This window comes from Vulpes lagopus, chromosome 11 (genome assembly GCF_018345385.1).
Source record: "Vulpes lagopus strain Blue_001 chromosome 11, ASM1834538v1, whole genome shotgun sequence".
In the NCBI taxonomy this organism is placed as follows: Eukaryota; Metazoa; Chordata; class Mammalia; order Carnivora; family Canidae; genus Vulpes; species Vulpes lagopus.
In genome coordinates, this window is record NC_054834.1 from 58,324,836 (window position 1) to 58,345,639 (window position 20,804).

Below are 20,804 nucleotides of genomic sequence, written 5' to 3' on the forward strand. Positions count from 1 at the left end.
GAAAATCTGGTCTGAAGTGGAGTGAGGTGGGAAGGTGAAGATGGGTGATATACAGGAGCAAATCTGTGTTTTAGAACAAGCACTCTGGCTATGGAGTGAAGAACAGAACAGACTGGGAAATGGTGGGAATAGATGACAGGAGAGACCAGAAGGAACCTGTCATCTCCTCCATCCCCCTCACAGTGGTCCAGCCATGGGAGGACTGGAAAGCTGTGAAAAGGAGCTGATCCATGGTAGAGGACTGAAATAGATCATCCGCTATGATCCCTTTCAATTCTCAGATACTGTAGTCCTTTAAATATGTTTGTGTGGGCGGGGGGGGTGGTGGTAATGGCTGCAAATTCTCCTATACGCCTCCCATTAAGAGGTAAGGTCCACTCCCCTTGAAGATGAGGGGGCTTGAGACCATTCAACCAATTACAGTATGGCAGAAGCAATGTCACGTGACTCCCAAGGCTACCATCACAAAGGGCCAGGCAGCTTCTACTTGGCCTCTTGGAAAGCTTGCTCTCCATATACTCCCTTTCTGAACATTACAAATATCACTCATCCAAACAATTCAAACAAACAAAAAAAACCACACACACACATAAAAACACAAAAACAAAAAATAAATATCACTCATCCTAGGGATAAGCCAACAATGACTTCTGTTTGGACAGATCAAGAGACTGGTAATCTAAAGAATTTTAAAAGAAAGTAGCTTAAATGGTAAGAGATTTAAGGAGGTTCTGGATACAGAAAGATGGGGAGCAGAGATGGAGTCATTGGAAATAACTTGCTTATCAAGTTTGCATAGAATCCCATCAGGACTAAACTTAGCCTTGAACTGAAGGATCATTAACTAATGAAATACAAAACAGGTTAGGAGGTGCTTGGCCCGGTTTGGAAGCATAATGTTAGAAATGATGAGAACTGCCTCCCTAGTCTCCCAAGACCTTGAGCCCCAACTAAAAACACCAAGATGCATAATGATGGGTTGTTGGAGCCTCTGTATTCCCAAAGCCCTTAGAGCTACTAGCATGTCATTTCCAGGGCTTGCACATAACACCAGACCAGTGCTGCTGTGCTCAAACTATTCCTGCTGCATGGCCTCCAAACCTGAACCTCGCAAAAGCCCACAGATACATCAGGCTCCTCTGCTGCTTTTTCTCTGCCCTGAACTGCTCCCTTCAGTCCCGAGGGCTGTCAGGCCTCCGTCCAAGGCTGTTTTTATCCCAGACCCAACAGCAGAAATCCTCCTTTCCAAACTCATCAGAGTCTGCTACTTAAGAAATAGTCTCCGCTTAAGATCAAGCCTCCCAATGCTGCCCTGGATCTCTTTCTGGTTTCCTCAAACTACTCCTGCAAAATGCAGCCATAGTCACAGTCCTTTCCCACACAGAATCTCCTTCCTCTGATGGCCAGAGACACTGAGGAGAAGGATGCCTTCCCACAGGCAGCCTGGGTCCCATTTCCAACCAGTCACAAAGCCATTCACTTTGTCCCATTCACTGCCCACCAGCAGGTTTTCTTCATTGCAACACTCAAAGAAAAGCAAACCTGATCAACAGCAGCTCTTGAATCTAAGAAACTAAGATAACCAGTTAATAAGCAAGTATTCCAAACCCTTCTTCCTTGTATGGCAGAGAAAAATATCTACAGCTTTCTATCAGACTTCAGAGTCAGACGGCCTGGATTCCAACCCCACTCCCCCATTTGCTAGCTGTGTGATCCTGTTCAAGTTACTTAACCTTTCTGGGCCTCTCCCTCATTTGTAAAATGGAGACTATTCCAGTACCTACCTCTTGGTACCTACATTACCATGAAACTGTTTTAAGTATTAAAATGAGTTGATACAGGGGCACCTGGGTGGCTCAGTCAGTTGGGTGTCAGACTCTTGATTTCAGCTCAGGTCATGATGTCAGGGTCATGAGATTGAGCCCTGCATCAGTGCAGAATATGCTAAAGTTTATCTTTCCCTCCCTCTCCCTCTGCCTCTCCCTATGCTCACTCGCTCACTCTCTCTAAAATCAATCAACCAATCTTTAAAATGAGGTGACACATGTAAAGTCCTTAGAACAGTGCCTGGCACACAGTGCTCCCAAAACACCAGCTACTATTGATATTGTTGTTGCTATCATTACTTGTGTAGCCCAGCGTAGGCCCAGATGCACGCCAAGCCATCCTCAGGGGCCCTGGATACTAAGTCATAAGTCAGAAATGCCTTGTGGCTCATGCACGGTCACAATCCCACACATCTATAGGTCCCCTTATAGTCTGCAGAATCTTTTCATACCCTCATCCCACCTTGTTCTTCATGGAACCTGTGAGGTAGAGGATAAAGGATATTACCCCCTATTTTACAAGTGAGCAAACCATGTCCCAGGGAGGTTAAATGCTGGCTTGGCCAAGGTCAGACTGAGAGCGACCCTACAGCTATGATTCAACCCCTCTGACTTCAGATCCAAAGCTCTCTGCTCCGTGTGAGAAGGAGTATGTCTTCCTCTGTCGCCGTCCTCCTGGAAGGACCCGAACAGGATGGTAGCCACCCCCATCTCCTGAGTGTGATGATGAGTCTCTCTTTGGTGCTGCTTTGACAGACATTACTGAGCTAACTCTAAACTCCCAAGACCTTGATTCCCAGACAGTGAAAAGAGATGACTCCAGCAGCATTGCTATGTTGAAGCATCATACCCATGGTTCTGAAATTTGGCATCTGGGACATTCTTCCTAACATGGTTTCTCCTGGGGCTTTCTCAATGTGCCAGTTAAACACAATCACATTGCTGCTCCTTGAAGTGATGCCAGCATAGAAGGCTGTGTTTACTGCTTCAACAGAAGCTTTTTAACTACCAAAGCTCTTTCACAGTGATTTTCTTCTTTAAAAAACAAGTTTATCGCTCTCAAATCCTTTGTGAAACAGGTTTAAAAATAAAGTTGATTCCCCCCATTATGACAGTAATACGTTTGCTCTTTCATTTTTGAAAGCCTCACTTTACATGATCATTACAGAAGATTTAGAAAGGATGGAAAAGTTGAAGCAAGAGTCCCATGTGTCCCTCAGCCCCCTCCACAGGCATGTCCCACCACATGGAGAAAACCACAGTTCACACTGTGGTGAGTTATACTTCCACATTTCATTCTTGGAAGAGCTTTGGTTGATGTGCTTTTCAGACCTGTGATCACATTGCACATCCAACTTTGCACCTGCTTCTGGTCTTTTAACATTATTTTAAAGCATTTTTTTCATATTGGGTAAGGCTGCGTATAGTACCCGCTAAGACACAGTATTACAATTTGTTTGCCTCTTGACTATCAAGATACAGGTTACTGGGCAGCCCGGGTGGCTCAGCGATTTAGCGTTGCCTTTGGCCCAGGGCGTGATCCTGGAGTCCCAGGATCGATTCCCGCATCGGGCTCCCTGCATGGAGCCTGCTTCTCCCTCTGCCTGTGTCTCTGCCTCTCTCTCTCTCTCTCTCTGTGTGTGTGTCTCTCATGAATAAATAAATAAAATCTTTAAAAAAAGATACAGGTTATTTATATATTTTCAGTATTATAAATAATAGCCTCCTCTCCTTCCAATTCTATCATCATAATTGCTGTACAGCAAGCGGGCCTCCTCTTATGGACAAAGGTCACCACACACATCTAACTCTAACACCATCTGCATCAGAAGTAAATCAATGGGGCTTCAGAGTCTCTCTCCTCCTCCTCCACTCTGCCATCATTCTGATCTTTCTGATAGGGTCATTTGTAAGTTTAAAAACCTTACCCCACTATGAGGCACCTGGGTGGCTCAGTCGATTAAGCATCCGACTCTTGATTTCAGCTCAGGTCATGATCTCAGGGTTGTGAAACAGAGCACCATTTGGGCTCTGTGCTGAGCGTAGAGCCTGCTTGGGATCCTCCCTCTCCTTTTCCCACTGTCCCTCCCCACTCTCATACCCTCTCTTCAAAACAAAACAAAAACAAACCAAAAAACACCTCATCCTAGTAGACAGCCTAAACTCAACCACAGAAAATACAATTAACCACCAAAACTAACTGATCCTCCCAAACAGGACAATCCTATCAGCAAACTTTTCCAAACCTTCCTATTCATTTTTACTAGTTCATTCTAACAGCCCTAAGGGGAGTTGAGACCATTTTAATCCATTAGTCAAGAAAGACAGGAGATGTAGGAATGAAAAGCAGTAATAGGGCCTTAGAAAGTTGTGCAAAAGGCATATTACCGGGCTTCACACCATGATGAAAAGTGTAAATGTAAACTGCTTCTAAGTGATAGGCCCATAATTAACACGTCATTGTTCCCACAACTCTCCATTTTTAGCTCTATTAGAGTACTTTTCCCTTTCTGCTGAGAATTAGAGCCAATAATCTCCCTTATTTGCTCAATCACTTAGCGATTTATCTTCCAAATCCTTTCTCAGATAGTCACTCTCTTACACAGATGAACAAGCTGTAAACCTTACCAGGAAGGTAGTCAAGTGTCCCCGGGGAGGGTGTGGCACCTGGAAAAAGAGCAGCTGCCTTCACAGCCCACCTGCCTTGTTCCAGCTGTGTCAAGTTAGGCAAGTTACGGACCGGACCTCTCTGTGCCAGTTTCCTCCTCACACGATGTGGGCAGTAATAATCTCTGTCCCACAGGTCATCTTGAGGCCTAATGGCATTAACCCATGTACAACATTTGGAACACATCCTGGTACATGGTCAGCAGTTAATCTAAGTTGCTTATCACGATGGTCATCAAGGAGCACAAAATCTAATTAAGAGGTTTCAGAGTCACGTCTTTTGTCTAAACTATGATAACAACAAAAAAATAAAATAAACTATGATAACAGTAAATTATTATACTCCCACTTTGTGGTAAGCTTATTCTAACCTCTCAGGAATAGTTCACACTTCTTACAATGAATCCCTTGTCTCCAGCTATAATTCTCCAATGAGTGCCTCGGTGATCCACCTGGCTTTCTTGGCATTAGTAATGCCTCACAGAGCCTCTGCGTTAGATTTCTCCCCTGAAGTCGGCTTATTTCCACAAGCAAGCATGTGGTTTTCAAAATAACTTGCTCGGCATAGTTGCAAAGTAAACACTTTCCCATTAAGATTGCTTACAAACCTGACACATGAAGCTCACTATAGCTAGAGCTGAGATGCTGAGAGGAGAAGGCAGAGACAGAGCAACAGCTTCTCCTAATGTTCATGTTCTCATAATAAATAAATACACATATATAAATGGATAAATTTCACAAACAAAATTAGTCCAGAAATAAGAAACCTAAACAAATTAACATAAGAAAAAGAAGGTGCTATTGAAAAAGGCACCAGGAGCAGATATACTCATCTGAGTTCCCCCTAACTTTTAAAAAAACAAGGTTGGGATCCCTGGGTGGCGCAGCGGTTTAGCGCCTGCCTTTGACCCAGGGCGCGATCCTGGAGACCGGGGATCGAATCCCACGTCGGGCTCCCGGTGCATGGAGCCTGCTTCTCCCTCTGCCTATGTCTCTGCCTCTCTCTCTCTCTTTCTCTCTCTGACTATCATAAATAAATAAAAATTTAAAAAAAATTTTTTAAAATAAAAATAAAAAAACAAGTTAATGCTAACGTTATTAAACTAATTCAGGCTTTGAAATCTATGAAAATGTTCCTGATTCATTTTATGAAACCAGTATTGCTTTAATATCAAGATCCAATAAAGATATATTAAGTAAACAAATAATAATCAAAATATGTAAATGAATGCAGGGCAGCCAAGCAAAAGTGTGTGGGGGGAGACAGAAAGATTGCAATAAAAGAAGTAGGGGATCCCTGGGTGGCTCAGTGATTTAGTGCCTGCCTTCAGCCCAGGGTGTGATCCTGGAGTCCCGGGATCAAGTCCCACATCAGGCTCCCTGCATGGAGCCTGCTTCTTCCTCTGCCTGTGTCTCTGCCTCTCTCTGTGTGTCTCTCATGAATAAATAGATAAAATCTTTAAAAAAAAAAAAAAAGAAGAAGAAGAAACCCATTTATACTCCAGGATCACAATTGTGCAATTCTATAAAGAAATGCATGTGTATATATAACAAATTACTTAATGCATAAATTATCAATAAATTAAAATGTATAAAGTCTGTGACAGTCAACACAACACACAAGCAGTCCACAAAACATACATAGACACAAAAAGACAATGTTAAGACTTTTCATTGCATTTAAGGTTCAAAGAGTATGATCCTAGGCCAAACTACACTCTCAAATGTTTTCCTAAAGGTGATTATTTGCAGCCTCAACCTTACATTATCTACATTGTTATTCATGATAGGCAGAGACCTTTGCATTCACTTTGCATCTCACACAGTATTTTGTTAGGTTGAAAAGACAATAATCCTGTATTAGGGACATCCAATCAAACTGACAGTCTCTAAAACTGAGAATAAGCAAAGGTAATCATGTCTCAACAACTGTTCCCACAAATATTGGTTTCATGTGACAATCTGAGGGGGGGGAAAGGTTTTGTATTCAGAAAAAAGCTTAGGAAATCTCTTCCAGGAGATTCACAGTGCAGACAGGTACACCAAAGTCTCCAAAAGTCTTAAACAAAAGTTATATTTAATCTAGAAAATCCTCAAACTAGTTGACTGTGGAACTCATTCTTTTTTGCATGATACCAGCTAATATCCTAAGGAATCACTGCTCTGATGAACACCTTGAGGAAACTCTAACTTAAGATCATTTCAGAGTATAAAGTCCTTGCCCTTGTGCAATTTCAGATACAGAAAAACCAAAGGAGAACTTATGGGTGGACTAAATCCCTCATGGAATCTGAAAACATGTTCTCTGAAATTACATAGCTGACAAATTCTGCTCGAGTATGCTCGTTTCACTGCATATTTTATCAGACTTATTCAGAACTCTTCTACACACAAAAACAAAAAAACAACAAAAAAAACCCCCAACTCTTCTACAGATATTTATCACTTGAAAGAACATAAGGGTGAATACCAGGAAATCTGTAAAGTTCTGTATAACGAATGTAAGGAACTATCATTAAACTGACTCTAATGTCTTCTTGGGCACTAAGTTGATTTAGGTAAAATGATAATATCAAAAATTTGATTGTTTCCCCCCCTGACTGGAGACATACAAGAAAAATGCTCCACTGGAAAGCCTGTGTGATGCTTCATGGATACTGATGTTCTTTTTACAACTAAACTCTAAAAACCTGTAAGTATCTGTGTGGGGGCCAAGAAGCAGAATATGCTGCTCATATTAATAACAAGTATTATTATTAAGCCTTAATTCATATTCATTGATGACTGATGCAGACATAAGTTTTACTACAGATGTCTAACCTCATTTATAATGAATATCACTACTTCAGGATTTGTTAATTCAGATGCTTATAAAAAGAAATTATTGACCAATCCTATTAGGACTGAATAACAATTTAACTAACTTTAGGTAAAAAGGAAGAAAATATTTATTCTAAGTCAATAATTTTCAAACCCTTCAGAAGTGTCAAAATTCAAAAACATAGCCAACATGTTCAGAGCAAATAATTTTCATTAATAGTTTATTTGCTCTACCGTTTACATGTGATATCAAGATAGCATTTATTTTTTTTTAATTCTATAATTTAGAAGCTTCTGAGACTACATTTTCTTTCATTTGGCAGAAAGTAGTAGTAAGATCTATCTATATAAAGTTTAAATGTATTCCATAAATGAAAGTTTCTGTTCTATCTCCCAAAGCCTTGGTCTATCTAGTAATAACCCAAATCGTTAGACATAATTGTTCAGCATTGGCAATGGATTTTCCTTCATCCTCCTCGTCACCAGGACAATCTGTGACTAGCAACAGATGAGATGTCTGGCCAGAAGTAGGGGAGCCCAGAAAGGGAACCAGAATGCTGTGGCCTACCCAGCACAGATTCCTCTCTTGTCCAGGAGGAGCCTAAGACAGACTGCACACTACTTGGTCAGAGGGGAGATGCCATGTGTGTCTGCTAAACTTAGCCATCTACTTGAAGGACAAGAGTCCACAGCAAAAAATATCCTACTGTAGACATGAAACTTATCCTCCCTACACTCATTCAATTAACCTGAGTCCCCTACTGTGTGCCAGAACCTAGCACTTACTGAGTGTTTCCTGCAGTCCACTTCTTTCCTGTTTACAAATATGAACACATTTTGTCCTCACAACACTTCTATCAGGAAGACATCTGTGATGGTTAATTTTATGTATCAATTTGATTGGGCCATGGGCTACCGACACATTTCTGTGTGTCTGTGAGGGTGTTTCTGGATGAGATCAGCACTGGAACTGGTGGGCACAATAAAGTCAGTTGTCCTCCCCATTGTGGGTGAGCCTGAATAGTACAAAAATCAGAGCAAGGGAAGATTCATTCCCCTCCTGCCTGTTTGAGTTGGGATAACAATTTTCTGCCCTTGGACGGGGATTTACACCATTGATTTCTCTGGTTCTTAGGTCCTCAGATATGGCTGGAATTAGAACATAGGCTTTCCTGGGTCTCCAGCTTGCCCCCTGCAGATGGTGGGACTCCTTAGCCAAAATTATATGAGCCAAAACCTTAAAATAAACCATATATATATATATATATAATATATATATATATATATATCAGACACTTTAAATCCAGAACCAATGTCTTAATCACAACGGTGTCCTGCACAATATGGAGGAACATATAAGGTGAGCCCCCTACCCTGAGAGGCTAAACATTATTTAAGGAACTTGAGAAGTCACTGAAAATGACTTTTAAAGATGTTGTTAAAAAAAAAAAATCAGGGATTCCTGGGTGGCTCAGTGGTTTAGCGCCTGCCTTCGGCCCAGGGCGTGATCCTGGAGTCCCATGATGGAGTCCCACATCAGGCTCCCTGCGTGGAGCCTGCTTCTCCCTCTGCCTGTGTCTCTGCCTCTCTCTCTCTGTGTCTTTCATGAATAAATAAATAAAATCTATTAAAAAAAAATCACTCAGCACAAGGTTTCCAAATGCTTGTCCAAACTCTGATCCAATGCAGTTTTCACCCAACCAAGACAAAAGAAGAAATTTAACTATAATTGGGTGCATATATGCGTGTTTTCATCAACTGCCTTTCTTGGTCTAATGGACAATCCTCCATTTTTAGTGTCAACATTTCCTTACTTTTCTGAATGACAATGGCACCAGGTGTAGCCATGCCCTTAGTTGACAAAAGTTAGCCAATCTAAATTGGGCTTCCAAAATTCATTTTACTAGTTGATGAGCTCTCCAAGTCTGAAAATCAATGATCGATCTTTTTTGAAGAAGACCTGAAGTTTCCTTTCATGGGTGAGAGTACCACTGAAAAAGGCATTTCCCACCCATCACTGATAGAGTTGGCGAGGCAGGGAGGAAATGTGAGGAGGGCCTGATGTGGAGCAGCAGCCTCCACAGAATATTGTGACCCTAAGGATTGGGAGAGGTTCATTTGGATGACCAAGGACAAACAAAATGTGATGATATTTAAAGGGGTGAAAACTTCTCTCTTTCTCTGATGGTTCCTAAAGAACGAACAGCTCTCTTGAAGTCAAGAGTTTATCAAGCTTGTGATTTTCCACATTTCTTGCTCCAGTATAATTTTAAATGCACAGTTTATTGAAGTTAAAACATACATTATTATCCTGAAGATAAATAACATACATTTCTATCTTCCACCTTGAATTGCTAATGTTATTATTTTCACAGTAAATAATTGCTAACCATTGCCAGTGAACTAGTTGCATGTATTGTAGACTTCTTACAAATACCAAGAGAAATTAAATGTCTTTTTTTTTTTTTTTTGTGGCACATTGGTTGGATTGTTAATTACCTGTAATTGAGCCTCAAATCCTGGCTCTTTTCAAAAGTAAAAATAATCAGTGACAAACACGTCACTGTAGCATAAGATAGCATATTATATAGCCTTCATTAAAATCTATTTTTCTCTCAAACTGGATTGAAATATTGAAAAATTTAACCTAAAACCTATTTCAGTAAAGGGAATTTGTTGGCTGAATTGCTTGTATGGTAGTGACACACATGTCTTTATTCAAAAATTTGAAGATTTCTATCAAGCAGTTCCCCTTTTCAAAACATCTAGCCTATTTAAGAATGGATTCCCCCAAGAAAAGTGCTACATATTTGGAAATAAGTAATTTAAATCAGTGCAGGAACTATTGGGGAGAAAATAAAATTTAATAACAAAAGTAAAGATTATTTTATAGCTTTAATTGTAACCTTAGAGCATTTTAATAGTGCTGAACAATGAAACCAACTTTATAACGTCAGAGCAAGTAGAAAGCAAAAGACTAACTTTATTCTGTGAATCCATAAGTCAGAGAATGTTACAGCTCCTGGGCTTATGGCCACTTTACACAGGACAAAGCCAGAGCCAATCTTCTTGAAAAGCAATTAACAGAACAGATTGACACAAAGAGTCTCCACTATGTAGTCAACTCTGTTGTGATTTTATCTATGTCAATGAACTCAAAGATAAAATTAATGTATGATAATGATCATCCTCAAGGGAAGTAGTAGAAGCATCACACATGAGCCAGGAAATCTGGATTCTCACCACAGTTCTCCCACTGGCTCCCTTTTAGACTGAAGCAAATCACTTTGACTGGGGGCCCCATATTCCTTGTCTGTAGCACAAGAGGGCAAAATTAAGTCATTTATAAAAGCCCATTAACTGTGGCATGGCTTAAGCCAAGAAATCATTTTCAAATAGTTTTACCCTAACATGAATTAATCTTACCCAACAACAACAACAAAAAATTTGCCATGTCTTTTAAGTGTCTTTTAATCTCCAGACTTTCCCCTCCACTCCTTTTATTTCCTTATACCATATCTGATGAAGAACCTATAGTTTCCAGTCTGGACTGGGCTCATGCATGCTCATGGTGCAATTGAACATGTTCCTCTATCCTCTGCATTTCCTGCGAAAGGACAGTTGGCTCCAAAATGAAAGTATTTAAGTCCTCACTTTTATTAATTTATCGTATTTTAAAATGGAAGTAAATAACAATAGGAAAGTATTTAAATGTAGTCTGTATGAACCGAACCCCCACTCTTTCTCATTCATCTAAAGCACCACCCCTTTCCAAGGAAATAAAGGAATAAAATGGATGGCCATGTTCTCTGAACACCAAGGATGCTCTTGACTGGAAAGCCAGCACTGGGTGCCTATGCATTAGAGATACAGATTTTATTCCAGGTCCAACCTTTGCAAAGGTTTTACATTTGTCTCCTTTATTTTAGACCTATTGCTTCCCTACCTACAGAGCTATTATACAGGGTGGCCCTGCCACAGGCAGACTGCCATCAGTAACTATTCCAGGAAGAAGCCTTTCAGCAGAAATAATAAAAATATGCTGCTTTAGAAGTTTAAGCCCATCTCTCCTGGAGACATGAACTCCAGAAGGCAACTTAAAAAGGCAACCAGCATGAAAGGCAGAAAGGAAGGGTTGTTTCCTAGCATCGTCGTCGAGGAAACAATTGTGCCACCAGCCATTACAGCTGCATCATCTGCAAAAATGAGTGCTCTGTAAGCAGAGCAGATGTTGCAAAGCTGTGTCATTTGTAAATATAGATAAGAAATGTAAACTGAAGATGTGACCTCACTCACTATCATATTTGAGGGTAACAGCAATTAGGAACATTGAATGTAATTTGAGCTGAGATTGCAAGGATCTTTTTTCCCAGTCCAAATATAACTGCAGAAAACATATTTTCAACAAGTAAAATAATTCTCACTGTTGCCTGCCACCACACAGTTGCAAAGTGAGCCAGGCTAATTCTGAGGCTACCAGACAAACATGGCTGATTCATCTTTGCTAAAAGAACTGTCGATTCTTCAGCCACAGGAGAAATTAAAGGCTGGATTGGATGGAGGTTGGAAATTAAACAGAGTTTTTGTAAAAGAATGAATAATTGGGAAGAAAAGGGCAGAGGAAGGCATTTGTTATTTTGTGCTTCAAAATTTCAAGAATTAGGAATAATGGCTTCACATATCCCATCTCTCTAAGGAAAGTGAGAAGAAGAAAAGATGTTAGACATCTGGGCTTCCATGTCTTGCTTAGAGATGGCTAATTGGTCACGTTTCAAAGGTCGGTTGCCTCCATCTGATTGGCAGTGACTGCCTGAACTGTGGTGGAGGATTCTAAACACAGTCCTGGATCAACAGGGAAGCATGCTGGGCTCAATTAGCAATGTCTGCCATGGGTGCTGTACTTGTAGAATGACAGTGTCAGTAGACAGATATTTAGCACCCTGGCAAAGGTGATCTCTAAGGTTTCTCTCAGCCTACGTCCATTCATTTTCAGAAAATGAAACCAGGGCCGAGGGTGATTAAGTGACTTGCCCAAGGTCTTGAATGAGAGGCTGCTTTGGATTGCCTCTGACAGAGCTCTTTCCACCACCAGACATATTACTTTTCTGAAGCATCAACTGAGAGACGAGAGAAAGTGAAATGAGGACAAGCAAAGGGAAGAGGCGAAAGTATGACCAATGAAGAACAGGAACAAATCAGGAGGATTAAAGAGAGATGGGCCAGGGAACAGAAGTCATTTCCAGGTATGCAAATCAGCTCTTTCCACACCTGGGGAATCGAAGACACTGATGATTTCCTCCTCACCACCCACCTGAGAGGACCTCATTGTATCACCTGCCCCACTCTATCTTTGAGCATCAGCTCTCACAGCTCTTGCTGAGCAGACTGCTAATTACGTGACTGTGGCTTCCTGGCCACAGATGCTTGGACCAGGAATGGATAACTGAACTTTTCTCCAGGAATTTGAAACTGGGACTCACAGACCTTGTCATCCCATATTGGCTTCTTGACTAGGGAAGTGACGGAAGACAGAAAGCCATGTTTGGTGCTCACATATGCCAAAAAAAAAAAAAAAAACACGCTGATTTGGAAAGAGGGAACAGAAAAGATGCAATGACCTCTGAGTGTGACCCTAATAAGAGAAACTAAGAGATTAGCTGCTCTGGTTCCACATTTTGGGCAGACTCAGCCATACTCCAAACCACTGGATTCCAGGAGATACCCTAGCATGCTTTCCAAAATATAAGCCTTTTTAGTTCAGATGCATTCTGCTCCTTGCAAGCAAATATAATCCCTGATTAAGTCAATTAACCCCTGGCTGGTTTCTATTTTCTGAACATAGTAATACTGCTGTGGGAGAGGGGAAGATAAATGGTATTTTTATTAGGGGTTAAATGTTCTCAGGAAATCCAAATCAATACTCTAACACTTGCCTTTTATCCACTAAGTTAGGCATTCAGGCAATAAGTCAAATTAAACAAGATATCAGTTATTAAAATCTATTTTGATTACTAGCTCCACAAATGAACGTGAAACACATTTATGTTATTTATTTATTAACAGGCATTTCCTGCAAAACCACCCCTACAGTTTGGACTACAAAATCCTGAAAACATGGCATCCATTTGCTATTCACAAGTTACTAAAAATCCCAGATGGTAAAGCCTTTAAAATCAACTGCAGGAAAAATCAGTGTCTGTCTCCTGAGCAAGATTCTGAGGCTGTAAAATTGGCTGGTAGTGTGCAAAGAGTTCATAAAACTGTGATTAAGTAAAGCACCAGCAAGTGTTTAGGCAAAGCCTCTTCAAAGTCTACTCCATAGGCTCCTCGTACAAAAGCAAAATGATACCAAGTCAGAAGAAATCTACTTTTCTAAAAGACAATTCATTTTTGTAGCGATTGGATTTTCAGTGAAGTCCTACAAATCTGACACAGAAAATGAGAACAGTGAGGGGAAAATCCTCTGGAGAGGTCACCAAGGCCAGCGCTGTCAACCAAGACCTGTAAACATAATGTAGTTTGTGAAGGGTTGACCAGTTGGCGGCTTCCACCACGCCTTCTGGGAAACTAACTGTGCAGACTAGATTTTTCATTGTTTCATATTTTTTCAGTGATTTTGCATAAACTCTCAGTCTAGTTTTGCTGAGTTTATTCTTCTTCCAGTTTACTCTGAAACCATGTTTAATGTTTAAGCTCTAAGGAGACAAACCTCTGGTGTTTTCCAGGTTGTAAATCTTTCAGTAAACCAGATGCCTCAAAAGAGTTGGCTGGAACAGTGAGGAGCAGTTGGGTAGCTCACACTGCAACACAATTCCACTTTCCAAGCAAGGCACCCTTGTTATTTGCACAGAGCTTCATCTCCCTTTGTTATTTACCTCCTTGGACACCTGTCTGTCCAGATGCTTTAGACTGGGGTATGAATATGGAATCGTTGAGGATGTCCTGATTTCCATCTTCAGATAGAAGAGGGTCTTGTATAAGGTAAATGATCAATAAATGGTCATTGTGTCCAGCTGTGGAAGACACCTTTTGGAACATCCGTCCAGCACACAGCCCCTTCTCTACAAAATACTCTCTCTTAAAAACTTTAAGTTGGTTCACTACCATCCCCTATCGCCAATCAGCCAAGTGAACACTGGCCCCAGGGGAAGTCAGTCACTTCTGGCCTTGCCTGCAATCGGGTTGTCCCGAACCACAGAAGTGTTCAGTTGATCATGTGTGGGACACTGGGCTCCAAAGTACCATGGGCCCAGAGAAACATAAAGGAGAGGACAGAGAGCAGCAGAGATGAGAGAATGTGTGGCGCAAAGGAAGAGGGATAGAAAGACAGAGAGACAGAAGAGGAAGTTGGCCAGCCCTTGAGATGATGGTTCTTCTCCCACCAAGCCCAGCTGTATTCTCTCCTGGGATGTATCCTCTGCAGCCTTCCAGGAAAATCCTCATTTCTGATTCAGCATGTGTGAATGTTACTAGCAACCAAAGACTTGACCATCCAAAGCTTATGCCAACCACCACCACCCCCTCCACCTTGGTGAGGAAAAACTCTGACCCCTCCAGAATAAGATTCCACTTCTCTACCACGGAATCTTCTATTAAGCTGCAAAATACTTACTTTATTTGCATTTTACTCATTTCTGTAGGCCCAAACATCTCGTAACACTTGAAATTCACTTTTCCTTGAAGATGCTTGATAAGGGTTTATTATAAATCTAGAGACTGAAAGGAAAGCTTCCCAGCTGACACTTCGGACCACTGTGTGGGGAGAACCTAGGAGAAGGCACTGCTGAGGGCCTCTGTCCCTCACGTCCTGAGGTCAACTGCACCACATCATCCACGGAGCACAGTGGGGCAGGGGCAGGGACATTGTGTCAAGGTTCCATACACTCAGGCTTCTCTACTCTGTGCAATGTTTTTTCAGCTTTCTTTTCTCTTTTCTCTCTTCAGTTTCAGTGGGTATGAACATGAGCCCTGGTATCTAACAGACAGGATGAAAAGCCCAGCTCTACAGGTACTTGCTCTGTGATCTTGGGCAAGTCATTTTACCTCTCTCTGTGCCTCAGTTTTCTCAGCTATGAACTACCTTTCTGCCATAGCTGATGGTGAAGGAGACAAAGCATTAAAAAGGTTTAGAAAACAGTCTACTATGGAGTAGATAAAAAGAAGATATGGCATGCACGTGCATGCACATAATGCAGTATCACTCATCCATAAAAAAGAATGAAATCTTGTCATTTGCAACATGGATGGATCTAGAGAGTGTAAGTACCCTGAGATCCAAAGTGAAATAAGTCATTCAGAGAGGGCCGCCTGGGTGGCTCAGTCGGTTGAGGGCCCAACTCTCAATTAGGGCTCAGGTCATGGTCTCAGGGTTGTGAGATCGAACCCCATATTGGTTCCACTCTCAGTGTGAGGTCAGCTTGTCCCTCTACCGCCCCCCCACCCCCACTCCCTGCTTCAGTGCCCCCATGCATGTGCTCTCTCTCTCTCAAATAAATACATGAATAAAATTTTTTTAAAAAGTCACTCAGATAAAGACAAATACCATACGATTTCAGTCATGTGTACAAATAAAGAACAAAAGAGAAAAAAAAAACCAGACTCTTAAATATAGAAAACAAACTAATGGTTGGGGAGAATGGGTGAAAAAGGTGAAGGGGATTAAGAGTACACTTATTGTGATGAGCACTGAGTACTATAAAGACTTGTTGAATCACTATATTGTACACCTGAAACTAATATAACATGATATGTTAATTATAATGGAATTTTAAAAATAAATTAATTAAATTTTTAAAAAAAGATTGGGTATCCTTTGCAGAGAGGTGTGACCATGTGACTCAGTTCTCACCAATGGAACATGAGCAAAAGTGATGCTCTTTTTTGTACAAAGAAAATGCTGGGGGCTCCTGGGGGACTCAATGATTGAGTGTCTGCCTTTGGCTCAGGTCGTGATCCCAGGGTCCTGGGATTGAGTCTTGCATTGTGTTCCCCATGGGAAGCCTGCTTTCCCCTCTACCTATGTCTCTGTCTCTCTCTGGGTCTCTCATGAATAAATAAATAAAATTAAGTTAAAAAAAGAAAATGCTATCCTTGTACTCTTACATACCCTTCCTTCAGGTTGGAACATAAGATGTGTAACTGGTAAGCCAGCTTCGACTTCATAAACAAGGAACTTGCTAATCAGTGAGAAAAAAGAACCTGGGTCTCTGGATGGCTTCATGATGCAGAACCACCTCCTTGCCTTGTACCTCCTTTCTCTGGAATACTTATGAGACAGAAATAAACCATACTGTCTGGGAAAAAAAATGGCTATAATATTTATTTAATCATTATCACCACTGCAGCATGGAAAGGTAAATATTTTAACAAAATGCTAGCTAAATTCAAAAGTCTAAATGTGTTTATAAAAAATAATAATAACGATCCCACTGTAGCATAATTATTATCCCTGTCCACTAAATTATTAAACATCCAGTCACTCTGAGAAAAATGCCAGGATATCTATATTTCTTACCTACTTTTAAACCTACATTTGATCATCTTTTAATGAAGATTTCTTGCAATAATATAATGAACTAGACAATCTAGCCACTGGAATTTTATCTAGTCATCTACAGCGTTAAAATCAGAATATTCTGAGATAGGCCTATACCTACAGCTGTACATTGTCTAGGTTATCCAGGAGAAATGGCAAACTAGCTTGTGAAAAAGGCCCAAGGCAAAGTTCTTACTCGGAAGAAGCACTCTAGATAAATCATTCTAGATAGAGCATTCTAGATAAATCATTCTAGATAGAGCATTCTAGATAAATCTAGATCATTCTCAATCTACCAATAGCTAACATTCGTTATATACATATATAGCTAACATATATATACATTGCACTGTGCCTGGCTAGGCTGAGTCTTTCAGATGCATTAACTCATTCAAGCCTCACAGCGATGCTAAGGTAGATACTCTCAATACCCTCATTTTACAGGTGCAAAAGCTGAGCTCAGAGAGTTGAAAAAGAGTAAGAGTTACTAACCTAAGCTAGAGAGGGGAACAAGGCATTTGAACTTGTGCAGCTGACTCCAGAGCCTGTGTCCTTGACATTTGCCTATTGTGCAAGGAAATTCCAGGTACAGGTTCTATAAAACACTCCAACAGGAGTATGTATTTGGGACTTGGATTTTACAGTCATCCATTTTGGGTGCCAAGGCTTTGTGTTTTGTGGTATGAATGACCAGGTAGCTTGGACACACCCGGGTAACCATGAATTTCGATGTTGAGATGGAAGTGCACACAGATGCTCAGTAATACCACATGACTGATTCCCTGATTCACAGGGAATCCTCCAAAAGTCTCCTCTAGGGTCTTCTGGTTGGAAATTTTGTTCCTTTCTGGGAAGTATTTAATTTTACTGAGGGCTACCTGCTTATGGATATCTGACATATGTTGTTTCATTAATCCTCCCAACAACACTTTGACTAAAATATTATTGTCCCCGTGTATCAGCTATACTTCCATTACAGACAAGCAGCATAAGCAGGAAGGGGTTTACCAGGGATAATAAATAAATAGCTTAAGGAATGGCTTAAGCTTCCAGGAGTACATCCGAAGAGTCGGGATACCACAGAAAAGAAGCCAACACAGTCATGCCTTTGCTATCCTGGAGAAAGAGCAGTAGAAGAGATGTAGCCTCTGATTCTGGGTATCACGGAAGTTCCTCTGATTAGCTGACCCCAGCTTACTGATTAGCTGACCCCAGCTTATTTCCAGATCCCTACCTGTATGAGAGCCCTGGAAAAGGAATTTTTAGTTTTCCAGTTTCTGAGGCCCAGAAAAGCACACTTGGAAAGAGTACAGGAAATGGGGTTTCCAGTGGTGATTTGCCTAGGTGGGACTTGAAGTTGCACCATGTGACTCCAGAGCCCATGCTCTTTACACAGTGTCGTGCTACTCGCAATTGCTTTCCTTCCTGTTTCTCATCTTGGTGGTTCCTAAAACTTGGCTTAGCTTCTGGGTACAGCCATCCCAGACCTACTGAGCCAGACTCTCCAGGATCTAGGCTATCCATACTTGAAGAAGCTCCACCGTTGACTCAGAGGAACAGCACTTGGTTCGGCTTGTTTCTTACCCACCAGGAGCTCTGAGCCATCACATCTCCATGGTTTAGGTGATTTTCATAAGCATCTCAGACTCCCTCTCTTCTCTGGCTATGTCCACATCCTCTCCAGCATCAGCACACCTCTGCTTTCACAGCTGCCTCCCCCTGTTCTAGGAGCGCTTGTCTTTCTGGTGAACATCTCAAAAGCGTGAGTCCAATATCAGTGTGCCTAAAATCTGGTACTTTAGAGGCACACAGTCCTGCGATTTTAAATTTTTTTTTAATTTTTATTTATTTATGATAGTCACAGAGAGAGAGAGAGAGGCAGAGACACAGGCAGAGGGAGAAGCAGGCTCCATGCACCGGGAGCCCGACGTGGGATTCGATCCCGGGTCTCCAGGATCGCGCCCTGGGCCAAAGGCAGGCGCCAAACCGCTGCGCCACCCAGGGATCCCCAGTCCTGCGATTTTAGAAGCAAGCCACTCTATGCTGTCCAATTCCCGATGATGTACACTAAGGAAAGCTCCTTCTGCACTTTCTTGGTCCAACTGTGACCACCAATCTGCTATCAGCAATCAATTTCCAAAGCCGCCTTCAAAATCACTTACCTAATGCTGCACATACATTTCTCCCCTGTCTAAACATGGCACCAGCAGAGTAATTTCTGAAGCAGGGAAGTGAGTCCACAGAGGTGCTAGGTGGAGAACAGAACCTCCTGGTGGGGGACTCCTTTCTACTTGCCTCCAGTTTCTGAGGACAGTCAGAGCAATATTACTGAGGGCAGCCCAGGATGGTAGAGATGGCTACATTCATTCCAAACACAAATCACACTGTGTCCTGGCTATAAATTCCAGCAGCAGCAGGTGTGTACTGCAGAGGAATAGCTTCTGCAATTAAAAAAGTGACATTTTAATGGATTATGCAGATCAACTAAGGCTCTAAATCACATACCTCCTGCCTTAGACGGGATCAGGAACACAGGCCAAGTAAAAGGAGACAGCATAAGCACTATGAAAATTTTATTGCTCCTTATGACCTTTTATAGTTCACTGTGAAAATGAACATTAACCTTCTCTTCCAGAGAGGCCCCTTTCTGCCGCCTAACAAAGGCAGTAGCTCTTCTTTGTAATAACATGTGAGCTTGCTTGACTGTGTACTTTTTTTTTTTGTAAATCCGCTGTGTTCCCAATGCTGTACTTTTACATCCTTGTTAGTTATTTATTTTATAACTGGAATTTTGCAACTGTTAACCCCCTTCACCTATCTGTACTTTCTTGAGCATCACAGATGTTATCTGATGTAGTCCTGTTACCACTGGAAATAAAATAAACTGTCAGTTTTGGCAATGGGGTGAGGGCTGAGAATAAAGAGGGAGCAGGGTGCAAGGCCCATCTGAGGTAAGATGCACAAACAAAAACAAAAGCGGGGCCTAGAATATGGCTTTGGTATCTTCTATTTGCAAATCCTGCAGGGTAGGAGTGGCCTTTCCCCCTCAAGCTAACATAAGGAAGGGAGATCTTGTCTGCAAAGACTGTGGGGAAGACAGATGTGCCAGCAAATCATTACAAACACAATGCGGTGAGTATGGAAAGTGCTAGAAGAGCGATGGAAGCCCAGCAGTTAGGGATTCCTCAGTGGACAGGCAAGGTCACAGAGAAGGTGACATAACCCACTGGTATCACTCTAGAAAACAAGTTACCCTCTCAATTAATGTTTAACAGCTGAACTCTCCCAAAGAGATAAGAGAATCAAAGAGCACAAAGGAAGCCATATGCCCCAAACCTTTCATTTTATACCTTAGGGAACTAAAGCCAGAGGTTAAGTGACTTATCTAAGATCACATAGTGTTGTAGACCAAATTACGCAACACCTCCCCCCCACTCATTTTCTTTTTTTTTTTTTTAAATAAAAGTTTTATCGGAGAAAAATAGAACCACCACGTACACAGGGAAAAGAGCACAAAAATCAGTATTAACTGATACAGAACAACTGAAAGTCACAATTATCCAATGTTGTTTACAATTACTTTTCATTCATTTTCAAGCCCTAACACCCAATGTGACTGGATTTGGACATAGGGCCTTGCTAGAGGTAATCAAGGCTAAATGATATCATAAGGGTGGAGCCCTAATCCAAGTAGACTGTTATTCTTATAAGAGAAAGATACCAGGGACGCCTACACACAGGGAAAAGGCCACCGGAGGACAAAACAAGAAAGCAGTCTTTGGCAAGCTAAGGAGGGGGGCCTTGGGAGAAATCAAGCCTGCTAACACCTTGATTTTGGACTTCTAGCCTCCAGAACTGTGAGAAAATTAATTTCTGTGGTTAAAGTCACCCAGTCTATGGTATTTTGTTATGGTAGCCCTAATAGACCAATACACACAGCAGGGAAATGGGCAGTC

The 20,804-nt window shown here is 41.4% G+C and overlaps 1 protein-coding gene across 1 annotated transcript in view; it reads right to left on the reverse strand.

Annotated features, from left to right (window-relative positions):
- Nucleotides 1-20,804, reverse strand: part of KIAA1549L (KIAA1549 like) — a 266,135-nt gene that overhangs the window by 121,857 nt on the left and 123,474 nt on the right. The window lies entirely within an intron of this gene.